This window comes from Sciurus vulgaris (assembly GCF_902686455.1).
Source record: "Sciurus vulgaris genome assembly, chromosome: 2".
NCBI lineage: Eukaryota > Metazoa > Chordata > Mammalia > Rodentia > Sciuridae > Sciurus > Sciurus vulgaris.
The window spans coordinates 180538969-180552131 of NC_136462.1; the positions used below are offsets into that span (position 1 = coordinate 180538969).

General features: G+C 39.9%; 1 long non-coding RNA gene across 1 annotated transcript in view; it reads left to right on the forward strand.

Moving 5' to 3' along the window:
• LOC306654612 overlaps positions 1–3080 on the forward strand; it is a 62017-nt gene extending 58937 nt beyond the window's left edge. The window contains exon 4 of the long non-coding RNA XR_013761989.1: positions 1603–3080. This is a non-coding gene — a long non-coding RNA (uncharacterized lncRNA). The remainder of the gene's footprint in view (positions 1–1602) is intronic.
• The last annotated feature ends 10083 nt before the right edge of the window (positions 3081–13163 follow it).

Here is a 13163-nt window from a genome sequence, read left to right on the forward strand (position 1 = left end):
ATAATTTATACAACTATGACACAGAAAGTCAGTGAGCATAGAGAACTCAACAAAATGGATCTGAGATCTATAAGACAGTTCATTCAACAACTGCAAAATATACATTTTTTTCCCAAGCACACATGGAATGTTCACCAAAGTAGACCATACACTGGGTTATATAATTAACCTTAACAAATTCAGAAGACTTTAAATTATGAAAAGTATTTTCTTCAATCATAATGGAATAGACTGGAATCAAAACAGAAAGATTGGGCTGCAGATATAGCTCAGTTGGTAGAGTGCTTGCCTTGCATGCACAAGGTCCTGGGTTTAATCCCCAGAAAAAGAGAAGAGAAAACAGAAAGATTTCAGGATAATATCCAAACATTTTGGATATTAAACAACATACTTCTAAATGGTCAAAATGTCAAATAGTAAATCTCAAGTGAAATTATGATTTTTTTTCTGGGCAGGTACTGGGGATTGAGCCAGGGGCACTCTATCACTGAACTAATCAGCATTTTATTTTTAATTTTGAGACAAGTTCTCACTAAGTTGCCCAGGCTAGCCTCACGTATGATCCTCCTGCTTCAGTTCTGGAGTAGCTAGGATTGCAGGCATGTACCAGCATGCCTTGTGAAATTATGAACTATTTGGGATTGGGCAAAAATAACAATAAAACAACTCAAAAATTTTAGAATGCAATTAAGGCAGTGCTTAGATGGAAATTTATAACATCAAATGCTTATATTAGAAAAGTCTCAATAATTTAATCTGGTACCTTAAGAAACTAGACAAATGTACTCTACTGTCTTATATATCTGAAAAGAATAAATAAAATTTTGAAAAAGAAACTAGACAAGTAGAAACAAACTAAACCTTAGTCAAAAAAAAAAAAAAAAGGAAGGAAATAATAACTATTAGAGCAGGAATCAATGAAATTAAAATCAGGGTGGAGAAGAAAACACTTAGGAAATTAAAAGCTAGTTCTTTAAAAATATTTTTAAAATTAGATAAACCTCTAGAAAAACTGAAAATAAAAGGAGAGAAAAGATACAAATTGCCAATATTAGTGAAGTTATTACTATAGACCCCACAGACATTTAAGGGGTAATAAGGAAAGACTATGAACTATTCTATCCACATAAGTTCAGCAACTTAGAAGAAATGGAACAATTCTTTGAAAATCACAGACTACCAAAATTTACTAAAGATGAAATAAATAACCTCGATTGTCCTATTACTTTTAAAGGATTTGAATTCATATTTGACAAACCTATCAAAAAAGGAATCTCCAGTCCCCAGTGGCTTCACAGTTCACATACTATACTATTTCATTTAAAGACATCCTCAAAAAGACAAAACTCTGATATAAAACAATAGTGATAGGTTACAGAATGAGTGGTTGCAAGGAGTTAGGTAGGAATAGGGGTGAAATTGGAAGTATAACCACAAAGAGATAGCTCAAGACATTTTTTGAATTGATGGAACTGGTTTGTGTCCTGTTTTGATGGTGATTATACAAATCTACATGCATTGAAATGAACTGTACACAAAAACGTCGATTTTACTCTATGTTCACTTAAATTTTTTTTTTTTTTTTTTTTTTTTTTTTTATAGAACCAGGACTCCTTGAGAAGATGGTCATTCCAGAACTGGAGTGCAGGAGGTACAAAATGAGATTGGAACACCTTATGCTATAAAGTAAGGAATTACTCAGAATTATGATGGGTACACATCTCGATAGCAAAGCAACAGGCTTGAGGGAGCTCCTACTCTGAGTATATCTGGGACGATTTTAGCACCAAAATAATTAAGGACAGTAATAAATTAGAAATCATTAAAATTAGAAAGCCATGAATTCCCACTCATATAAATAAACCAGTGGAAGAGAAGGAAGGACAGTTGTGTACAGTAGAATGCCTGATGGTCACTGGTAAATGAGGAAAGAATGCTGATATTGTAAAATCACTTTGCGACCATCATAACAAAGATTAGTTCAGGCAAGAATATCAATGACTGCTAAATAAGGGTGGTTTCGATGAGATGCAAGATATTTGCAAGGAACCTAGAGTGTATCTCCTAGATGGTTTATTGATTGCCAGGAGAAAACTAGTAACTCCAAAGTGGAAAAATCAGACCACTTGAACAGATGATCACAATCAACATCTCTAATAAGAGGCATATGGATATTGTGTGCCTCTAGATATTAAACCTTGAGGAGAACATAAAGAATTTACATAATATTCTAACCAATGTATAACATTAATCTAATTGAGGAAACATCAGACAAACCTTAAATGAGGAATGTTCAATTTTTTTTAATGGTAACATTATAAAAGAAAAAGAAATCCTGTAGAAATGTTCTAGATTAAGAGATACCAAAGAGATAATCTAATGAGTGATTGCACACAGGATCCTGTGCTAGAATGGGAGAAAACCCATAATGGACATCATTGGACAATTAATGAAATTAGAGTATGGACAATAGATTAAAATATTATGTTAATGTTAGATTTTCTGATGTTAGTCAGCAACTTGTAATAAGATAATAGGATGTTCTTATTCTTAGGAAATACACAGTGTGTGTTTAGGCCGTGATGCTTGCAGCTACTCTCAAATTAATCAGAAAAACAATCTTCATGTAACTAGAAAAAAACAGTTCTAAAATTAATTTGGAAGAATAAAAGACCCAGCAAAGCCAAAACAATCTTGAGTAAGAAGAGTGATGCTGGAAGCATCCCAATACTTGATCTCAAATTATACTACAGAGCTATAGTAACACAAACAGCATGGTACTGACATCAAAATAGACAGAAAGATCAATGGAACAGAAGAGAAGACACAGAGAAAAACCCACATAGTTACACTCATTGAGAGTTGACAAAGGTGCCAAAAACAAATGTTGGAGAAAAGATAGCCATTTCAACAAATGGTGCTGGGGAAATTGGATATCCATTTGTAGGAGAAGGAAACTAGAGCCCTATCTCTCACAAAAGTCAAATCAAAGTGGATGAGAGACTTCAGAATTAGACCAGAAACTGCTAGAAGAAAACAGGGTGATGAACACTCCAACATATTGGTATAGGAACTGACTTCCTTAACAGGACCCCAAAAGCTCAAGAAATAAAACCAACAATCAATAAGTGGGACAGCATCAAAAAAATAGCTTCTGCACAGCAAAGGAAATGATGAAGAGTGTGAAGAGAGAGCCTACAAAATGGGAGAAAATCTTTGTCGGTTACTTCTCTGACAGAGGATTAATATCCAGAAAATAAAAAGAACTCAAAAAATTTTACATAAAAAAAAATACAATCAAGAAATGGGCAAAAGATTGAAACAGACGTTTCTCAAAAGGCCAACAAATATATGAAAAAGTGTTCAACATCTCTAGCAATCATGGAAATGGAAATCAAAACTACACTGAGATTTCATCTCACTCCAGTCAGAATGGCAGTTATCAAGAATACAAATAATAGGGGCTGGGGAGATAGCTCAGTCGGTAGAGTGCTTGCCTTGTAAGCATAAGGCCTTGGGTTGGATCCCCAGCACCCAAAAAAAAAAAAAAAAAGAAGAATACAAATAATAATAAATGCTGACGAGGATGTGAAGAAAAGTGTACATTCATACATTGTTGGTGGGACTGCAAATTAGTAAAACCACTCTGGAAATCAGTATGGGAATTCCTCAAAAAACAAGGAAGGAAACCACTACATGACTCAGATATCCCATTCCTTCGTATATATCCTAAAGATTTAAAGTCAGCATGCCGTAGTGATACAGCCACATCAATAGTAGCACAACTCACAATGGCCAAGATATGAAGTCAGTCCAGGTGCCTGTCAATACATGAATGCATTAAGAAAATGTGGCATGTATACATAATGGAGTTTTACTCAGACTTCAAGATGAAATTATGGCATTTGCTGGTAAATGAATGAAACTGGAGAACATCATGTTAAGTGAAATAAGCCAGACTCATAAAATATGTGAAAGCAAGAACAAAATAAGGGGGGAAAAAAGTTGGATATCATGAAGACAGAAGGAAGATCGATGACATTGAAGAAGGAGATTGAGGGGGGAAGAAGGTGGAACAGGAAAGGGGAGAAAATGAAAACCAAATTTGACAAAATTACACTATGTTTCTGTATAAATATACCACAGTGAATTCCACTTTAATGTATATGTTTAAAGCATCAACTAAAAATAAATAAGTAAATGAGTGGCAGGTAGATCAGTAGAGTAGAGGAAAGGGAATAGGGGGAGGGAGGATGGAAAGGAAAACGGGGACAGAAACTGAAATGGAGTAAATTAAATTACATGCTTATATGAGTATGTGAAAATGAACCGCACCATTACGTACAATTATAGTGCCTTAATAAAAGAAAACAAAAAACTATGTGTCCAAGTGTTTTTGCAGAGAGAGGACAAATGATAAAGCAAATGGGGTTAAATGTTAACAGAAGGTAAAGGAAATTCAGATGATTTTTGTACGCTTTATTTTTTCAAGTTTTTCGTGAATGTGAAATTAATTCTAAGTAAATATATTTTTTTAAAAATCTAGTCTTCAGGGCTGGGGATATAGCTCAGTTGGCAGAGTGCTTGCCTTGTAAGCTCAAGGACCTGGGTTCAATCCCAGCCCTGCAAAAGTAAATAAATAAATAAACATAAAAAACAAAAATCTAGTCTTCAGAAGATACTGAAAAGAAAATGAATAAATAAACCTTAATGTAGAAAATATGTTCATGGTATACATATATGACAAAGGATCGGTATATAAACAACTCCTACTGAATAATAAAAAGACAAGTCCAATTTTTTAAAAGATTTTTTAGTGTAGGTGGACACAATACCTTTGTTTTATTTATTTATTCTTACATGGTGCTGAGGCTTGAACCCAGTGCCTTACGTGTGCTGGGCGCACTTCTACGACTGAGCCACAACCCCAGCTCAACAAGTCCAATTTTTAAATGGCCTAAGCTGAGGCTAAGGAAAGAGGATTCCTTGAACCCAGGAGATCGAGGCCAGCCTAGGCAACACAGAACTGATCTCAGGAACAAAAAACAAAAGAATGGGCTAAACCTTGGGACAGACTCTTCCTAAAGGAAGGTATACGAATGACCAAAAAACATAAGAAAAACTTAAATATCATATGCGTCAAAGATATACAAATTAAATCACAATGAGATATCATTTTACATCTACCAAAATACCTCCATAAAAACTCATGCACACCAAAAAACTGCCATTAGCAAGTGTTGGTAAGGATAGGAAAATTCTCATATACAGCTGATGCCAATATAAAATGCTTTGACCACTTTGGAAAACTGGCAGGCAGAGCAATTCTCAAAACTTATTACACTATACACATGTGGTCTCTGTATTGCCTTACCTGTAAATCACACCTCCATTTTAGAAAGAAAGAAAAGGAAAAAGATGGGATTATGTTTCAGCCCTGTTTAAAACTCTGAACTTCCTGTCCTTAAGACCCCAGCTCTTTACCACCGCTTCCAGGGGCCTCTGGGAGCTGGCCTCACCTCTTTCCCAGCACATCCCCTGCCCTCCTCATTCACTGTGCTGGAGTCACACTGGTCTTTCCTGTGTTCCCCAAACATGCCAGGCCCCTTCCTGCCTCAAGACCCTGCTATTGCTGTTTCCTCTGTTTACAGCCCTCTTTCCCAGCTTGTTGCACGCTTGGCTTGTCTCATTCTTAAGTCTTATCTCCACCATCATGTCCTCAAAGGGCACTCTCCTGAACACCCTGTCTCAAGTAAGCCCACTCCAATAACTCTTTGACATCATCCTATGCGTTACCTTTTTGTCATTCGTACTCTATGTTATGATTTTGGTGGTTGTTTTGTTGTTCATTTCCTATTGAATCTTCCTCCATTTTCCATTTTTTTCCTTTAATACTGCATACATATGGTCTAGAAAAGAGCCTGCCAGATAAAAAGTACTTAATAAATACTTGTTGACCGAATGAATAAATGGTCCTCTGAGAGTAGAGGGTAGAAGGCAAGTCCTGAGTGAATATGGAAAACATAACTGAGGAACGTACTCCGTTAGTCCAATTTATCCACAGAGGCATCCCAGAATTTCTTGGAAGATCTGGTGGTACATCCACCGGGGGGAAATTACTGAGGGGGAAAAACACCATAGATTTCAAGTGCTAGGATTTGAGACCTGGGTGCTTAGCACGTCAGAGGTCCTGGTTCAATCCCAGCACCAAAAACGTCAGTGAGTAAACTGTTAAAGATTTAAATTAATTTTATAATAGAAATGAATTGCAAAGATAATTTTGTGAAAATCTGGCAGATAGAAATAGAACTTAGAAGATGTTGACAGTGGGCTCAGACTTGAAGGTGAATGTCCTGGGTAATAACAAAATGTTACCTTGCTCCAGACACAATCACTGAGGGACCAAGAGTCACTTGGAATTAATAATATTGCAGAAGTCAGGCTGGGTGCAGTGGCACATGTCTGTCAATCACAGCTACTGGGGAGGCTGAGGCACGAGGGTCACCAATTTGAGGCGAGCCTCAGCACCTTAGCCAGACGCTGTTCCACAATTAGAAGTGAGGAGGGATGGGAATGTAGCCCAGTGGTAGAGCGCCCTGGGTTCAATGCCCAATACCTCAAAACTAACAAACAAAAACGAATATTGCAGAAGTCAGGAATCATGATAAGCAGGAATATCTCGTATGTGTATCAGTCACTTGATCCTCCTAGGTACTTGATGAACAAGCAAAGCTCCCATGAAAGAGCCTCTGAATCCCACCCAGAAAGCTTGCCTGCCCACTTTGATGGAAGTGTGAGAAGTGAATGGAACTTTCCAACATGGGAGGCATAAAATAAAAGAGCTGATATGTCGAAATGAGCAAAAGAAGCCACAAGTAAAAGATACAGACACAGAGAAAGCCCCCAGACAAGCACACTTAGCTTGGGGTGTTAGAAGTTGGGTTGGTGGTTCTCCTTGGGAGGAGAAGGGACTTGGAGGGGGAATGAGGGGCTTCTGGGCGCCGGTCATGTCCTGTCTCTAGACTTACCTTCTGGTGTTCTGAGTGTGTTCACAGGGTGAAAATCCATCCAGCCAAACACTTCTCTGTACGTGTCTTTTCTTTTGCTAAAAACTCGACTTAAAAGACAAGTGTGTCCAGAGTACTTAGGAGTCAGGGAAAAGGGAGAAGATGGTTAAAAAGAAATTAAGCCATCAAGTAAAAAAGTCAGCTTGTCCCAAAGCACAGGCTCTGCGTCAGTTCCCTCTTCCCAGGTAAGGCAGATCTTCAGGCTGTGCTCTTATCCACAAGAGTCCCTGCCAGGAGAGGGGGCCAGTCTTTGGTATTCCAGTTGATGCCAAGGAAGAGGAGAGCCCTGGGCAGGTCAGTGAGTAGATGAAAGCCTCACGGGCAGTTAGAGGTGGGCACAGGGCTATCTGCCACCACTCTTTCTGACTTTCGGAAGCAGAGAGCCCGCTCACACTCCTCACCCTCCCATCTGTTCAGCAAGCTCAGATGTGGTTGAGAATGCTTCCGATTGACTGCCTTTGCTCCACGCTCATTCTCTCAAAACCACCCGAATGCAGAAAGAAAGTCTGTAAGGCCAGGTTTGGGGATCAGTCCAGCAGGCAATTCATGGCAGGATCCCACCTGTGTAGAGGTCATGCAAGGGGCTATGGGACCCTCCCCGCAAGCAAGCCCACATTCCTCTTCCTTTTCCTCCAGAGAGCTGCCCTGTGAGCAAAATGCAGACCTCTGGAGGCTTTGGGGACGGCTTTAGCCCAAGGGTCAGCTCGACAGGTTTTTAACTGGATACAGACTCTAGCCGAACAATCCTTCCCGATTCCTGCCAAAATCTGAATAAGCCTTCCCAACCCAACTCGAGTCAGTTTTCGCCCAAGTCCCAACCCATGTCTTTGTAGACGTTTCCCTCTGAATTATGTCCTTTCTTTCATCAGCGGTGTCACCGACCACAGCCCCACTCTCAGACATCGGATCTTTTCCATCCCACTTTCTCTTTTTCTGCTCTAAGACTCGCTCTCCCCTTGGTCACCAGTGCCCTGGCTCTGCTTCCTTCCCTCTTTTGCCCAAATCTGAACGCTGGCTCCCTTGCTCCCTCAAGCCCACTGCAGCGGCTGCCAGGTTGCCCGGGACCTGAAGGTGCACCCATATGCAGAAGCGCTGGGAAGAGAGAAGCACTGGTGCTTTTCCTTGCCCGGCAAGTCTGGCGTTCTTTTAGCTTTCTCGGCCCCTTTTGAAGATTGCATTCCAAGTCAAAGCTACTCACAGAAAAATGAGGGTTCTGCCCTGGACATTAGAACAGACTTTTTCAAGTAATTGTCTCAATTTGGCTACACATTTCCTTATGTCTTTGAATTTACATGAGCTCCGAAGCAATAAGACCTGGTATTTGTTTCCTGGACACGTACAATTCCATTTTTCAAAGCTTCAGCCTGATAGAGGCTGAAACATAATACCCCAACCTGCAGTTTACCTCTTTAGAGGTAAAGGTCGGGACTCCTTCCTTCATCTGTCTGACAGGATGTTGAGGTAATCAAATCAAAAAGCTATAATGGGTTCCCATTTCTGGTAATTGCCTTTGCATGGGGCTGTCCTGCTGAGGGTAGTGCCCAAAGCAAAGCCATCATTGTTAGTGCCTTATCCTTAATGGGATCCCTGTGCCTTAAGGCGAAGATACACAGACATACTCCGTACCTTCCATGTGAGTCACATCCTTTTCCTTCATGTTTACAGAGCAGCTTGAACCAAGGAGCCATCTCCTCCTCAGGGCTCAGCCTGGTTGGGAGATCTCTAACAGAATGCCTGGCCTCCCTGGGTCTGCCTTCTGCTCATCGGAGTTGTCAGCTTAGGGCACCCTCCGTGCGGGATCCTCTCCTTTCTAGGTAGAAAGTAGGGCTCTGCATGCAGCCAGGGTGAAGGGGACATCCTGGCATCTTTTCTTTCCTGGTGCCATCTGGGCTACTTGTCTACCAGGTATGAGCAGTGGCCAGCTGCCCTTACTGCAATTTAGGTGCTTAAACATTGTGGAAAATTCTGTACCCAAATAAGAAAGTGTGATTCTGAAGCAGAATTGCAGAATGTGTCAGGCCAAAATCATCTAAATATCTCAGCTCAAGAAAGTTCTTTTATAGAAGAAATAAATGAAAATAAAATAATATAGGAGTAGGAGGGAGAATCAAAGGAGGAAGAAGAGAAGAGGAGAGAAAGAAAGTAATTGAGCCCTGGGCACATGACTATAGCATAGTTCTTTGTATTTTACTGTAATACCTGAGAATGCTAAAGAAATTTCTTCTTCCCCCAATAGGTGTGGCTCTACTCTATTCAGGGCCCTATGCTGGGAATTGCCAGTAGTTGCTTTCCAATCTAAAGAAAGGCTCTGAAAGTGGGAGAAAATCTTCGCCAATCATACTTCAGATAGAGCACTAATTTCCAGAATATATAAAGAACTCAAAAAAAACTCTACACCAAGAATGCAAATAATCCAAATACAAATGGGCTAAGGAAATGAATAGACACTTCACAGAAGAAGATCTACAAGCAATCAACAAACATATGAAAAAATGTTCAACATCTCTAGTAATAAGAGAAATGCAAATCAAAACCACCATAAGATTCCATCTCACCCCAATTAGAATGGCGATTATCAAGAATACAAGCAACAATAGGTGTTGGAGAGGATGTGGGGAAAAAGGTACACTCATACATTGCTGGTGGGACTGCAATTTAGTGCAGCCACTCTGGAAAGCAGTGTGGAGATTCCTTAGAAAATTTGGAATGGACCTACCATTTGACCCAGCTATCCCACTCCTCGGCCTATACCCAAAGGACTTAAAATCAGCACACTACAGGGATACAGCCACATCAATGTTCATAGCGGCTCAATTCACAATAGCCAGACTATGGAACCAACCTAGATGCCCTTCAATTGATGAATGGATAAAGAAACTGTGGTATATATATACAATGGAATATTACTCAGCTATAAAGAATAATAAAATTATGGCATTTGCAGGCAAATGGATGAAATTGGAGAATATCATGTTAAGTGAGATAAGCCAATCTCAAAAATCCAAAAGAGGAATGATCTCACTGATAAGCGGATGATGACACTTAATGGGAGGTGTGAGGGGGACAAGAATGGAGGAAGGAGGGACTGTATAGAGGGAAAAGAGAGGTGGGAGGGTTGGGGGGAAGGAAAAAATAACGGAATGAATCAAACATTATTACTCTATGTAAATATATGAATATGCAAATGGTATGCTGTTACTCCATGTACAAACTGAAACAACATGTATCCCATTTGTTTACAATAAAAATAAATTAGAAAAAAAAGAATACAAGCAACAACAGGTGCTGGGGAGGATGTGGAGAGAAAGGTACACTCATACATTGCTGGTGGGGCTGCTAATTAGTGCAGCCACTCTGGAAAGCAGTGTGGAGATTCCTTAGAAAACTTGGAATGGAACCACCCTTTGACCCAGCTATCCCACTCCTTGGCCTATACCCAAAGGACTTAAAATTAGCATACTACAGAGATACAGCCACATCAATGTTCATAGTTGCTCAATTCACAATAGCCAGATTGTGGAACCAACCTAGATGTCCTTCAATTGATGAATGGATAAAGAAACTGTGGTGTATATATACAATGGAATATTACTCAGCCATAAAGAATGATAAAATTATGGCATTTGCAGGCAAATGGAGGAAATTGGAGAATATCATGCTAAGTGAGATAAGCCAATCTCAAAAAACCAAAGGACGAATGATATTGCTAATAAGTGGATGATGACACATAATGGGGGGTGGGAGGAGTTAGTGTTAGGGTTAGAGTTAGGGTTAGGGAGGGGGGCAAGAATAGAGGAAGGAAGGACTGTATAGAGGGAAAAGAGGGGTGGGAGGGGTCGGGGGAAGGGAAAAAATAACAGAATGAATCAAACAACATTACCCTATGTAAATTTATGATTACACAAATGGTATGCCTTTACTCCATGTACAGAGAAACAACATGTATCCCATTTGTTTACAATAAAAAAAGGAAAAAAATCTGCAAAAAAAAAAATATGATCAAAGTCAATTTATCCATATTTCACTTAATTTTTCTGCATTAATTGGAAAATAACTTTGGTAAATACTATTGTTTTTCTTAACTTGGTCAATTAGGGAATCTATTGAATCAAATTAGTGTTAATTAATATTAAAGCACAGCTATTGTAGCATGAGAATTAACTGCTTTGAACATTTGGTTTGATTATAAAAGGTCACCTTAAAACAAAACAAAAAAAAAAAAAAAAAAGAAAGGCTCTGAAATCAAGATGTAGTGTTCAGATTGATGGTCCTTAGAATGAATCTGAGGATCTCCTGGTCTGAGGATCTCCTGGTCTGTGGAGATTCTTCCAATCCTTCCGTGGGCTGGGTCAAAATGCAATGCACACAAGTGCGTTGGTTGGTTTTGTTCGCTTCCTTTCCCCTTGAAACATTTTCCACTGCGGATTTGAGTCAAAATTTAAAAGCACCGAAACAAACATTCATGAAGGGAGTTATGAATAATCAGAGGGGATTCAACAAAACATCTCAAAGATGTTTTGGTTTGGTTTTGTTTTCTTGCTTGTTTATTTAATCTGCTAAATAGGTGAGACTCTTGCTCTGTTCAAATAGTCGAAGGACTGAGAATTTTGAAACTCACCCATCCAAATGAAAAGGTGTATCTTTTTGAGAGGAGGAAAGTAAGATCCTTTCTGACCTTGGCTTCCTTGGCTTCCCACTTCCCAGTATCATTTGTTCCTGGTTCTGTGTCTCAGCACTGCTTTCTAGCTTGATGCCCAGAAGCAGCTTTTCTCTCTCTCTCTCTCTCTCTCTCTCTCTCTGCTGCCAGTGCTATCTTTCCTCAGGTTTCTCTTGCAGGGAGCAGGAGCTCAGGTGTGGGATGAAGGGTTTGTGAAGCTGCAACTTAGGAAGATCTGTTTTTCTTCATCTAGTCCCACATAGCACAACAAAGCTGCCCAGACGTTCAGGCTGCTCAGTTACCACAAGATATTCAGCTATTTGATGGACTAATTTACACAGTTTTAGTTTCCTAGAATTGATGGGCTCCCTACGCCCCAACTATATAGTTCGAAAGCAGTGCACTTGCAGACCTCCAATTGGATTTTGCTAAAGTGATTGTGATGCCATTGATCAATCTACTAATCCTGCAGTGTGTACAAAGTGCTCTCTAGTCACCCTGTATCACTCATATGCTGTTAGCCTCTTGATCCTTTGATAAAGGCCCGTATGGTAAGGAAAGAAGCAGTGTTCTTCCCATTTTGCTGAAAGTAGGAAGATACCTCATTCACTCTAAGTTTGATTGGAAAGAGAAGAAGGAGAAGAGGAAAGCCAATCCCAACATCTGGATGGAATTTTTTACACACTTCTTGGCACCTCCTAGTTCCTGAAAGTTGTAGTTACTGATTCCCTCTTCCAAGTCTGCAGAGGCTCAAGGACTCACACTGTCTGAGAACGATGCTGTGCTGCCGGTTGCTTCAAGTTCGTTTAAATAGGTTATTTTGTTTTGTTTGGAACTGGGGATTGAACCCAGGGGCCCTAAACACTGAGGAACATCCCCAGTCCCTTTTATTTTTATATAGTATTTCACTAAGTTGCTTAGGACCTCACTAAGTTGCTGTGAGGCTGGCCTTGAACTTGTGATCCTCTTGCCTCAGCCTCCTGAGTCTCTGGGAATCCAGGCATACACTACCATGCTCCATTTTAAATAAGCTGTTAAGATGCTGTTGCCTTGTCCAAACCTCTGCCATGGGAAGTTGGGGCCACAAATGCCATGTAAATATGCTCACTTACTTCAGTGTGCACACCCGGTGGGAAGGTATTTGTCACGTGTGGATAAACTGGAAATTCTCCGCTATATCACATGCCCTCTCAGCCCTAGAGTCTGCCTCACACAGGTAGAGCTCATGAACCCTTTGGGAGAAGATCTATGTTTGGTTCCTGTTATGCTGGAGGTTTCTGGACACATAAGGATTTAACAGAAAGAATCAGAGAGATTCAGAACACCTGTTTTCAGATCCAGGCGACACATACCTGCTGTGCGATTTCAGCTGGCTTTTCTGCCTTCTCTGAGCCTCAGTTGCTTTGTGGATAAATAACCTCAATGCAGAAATGGCAATG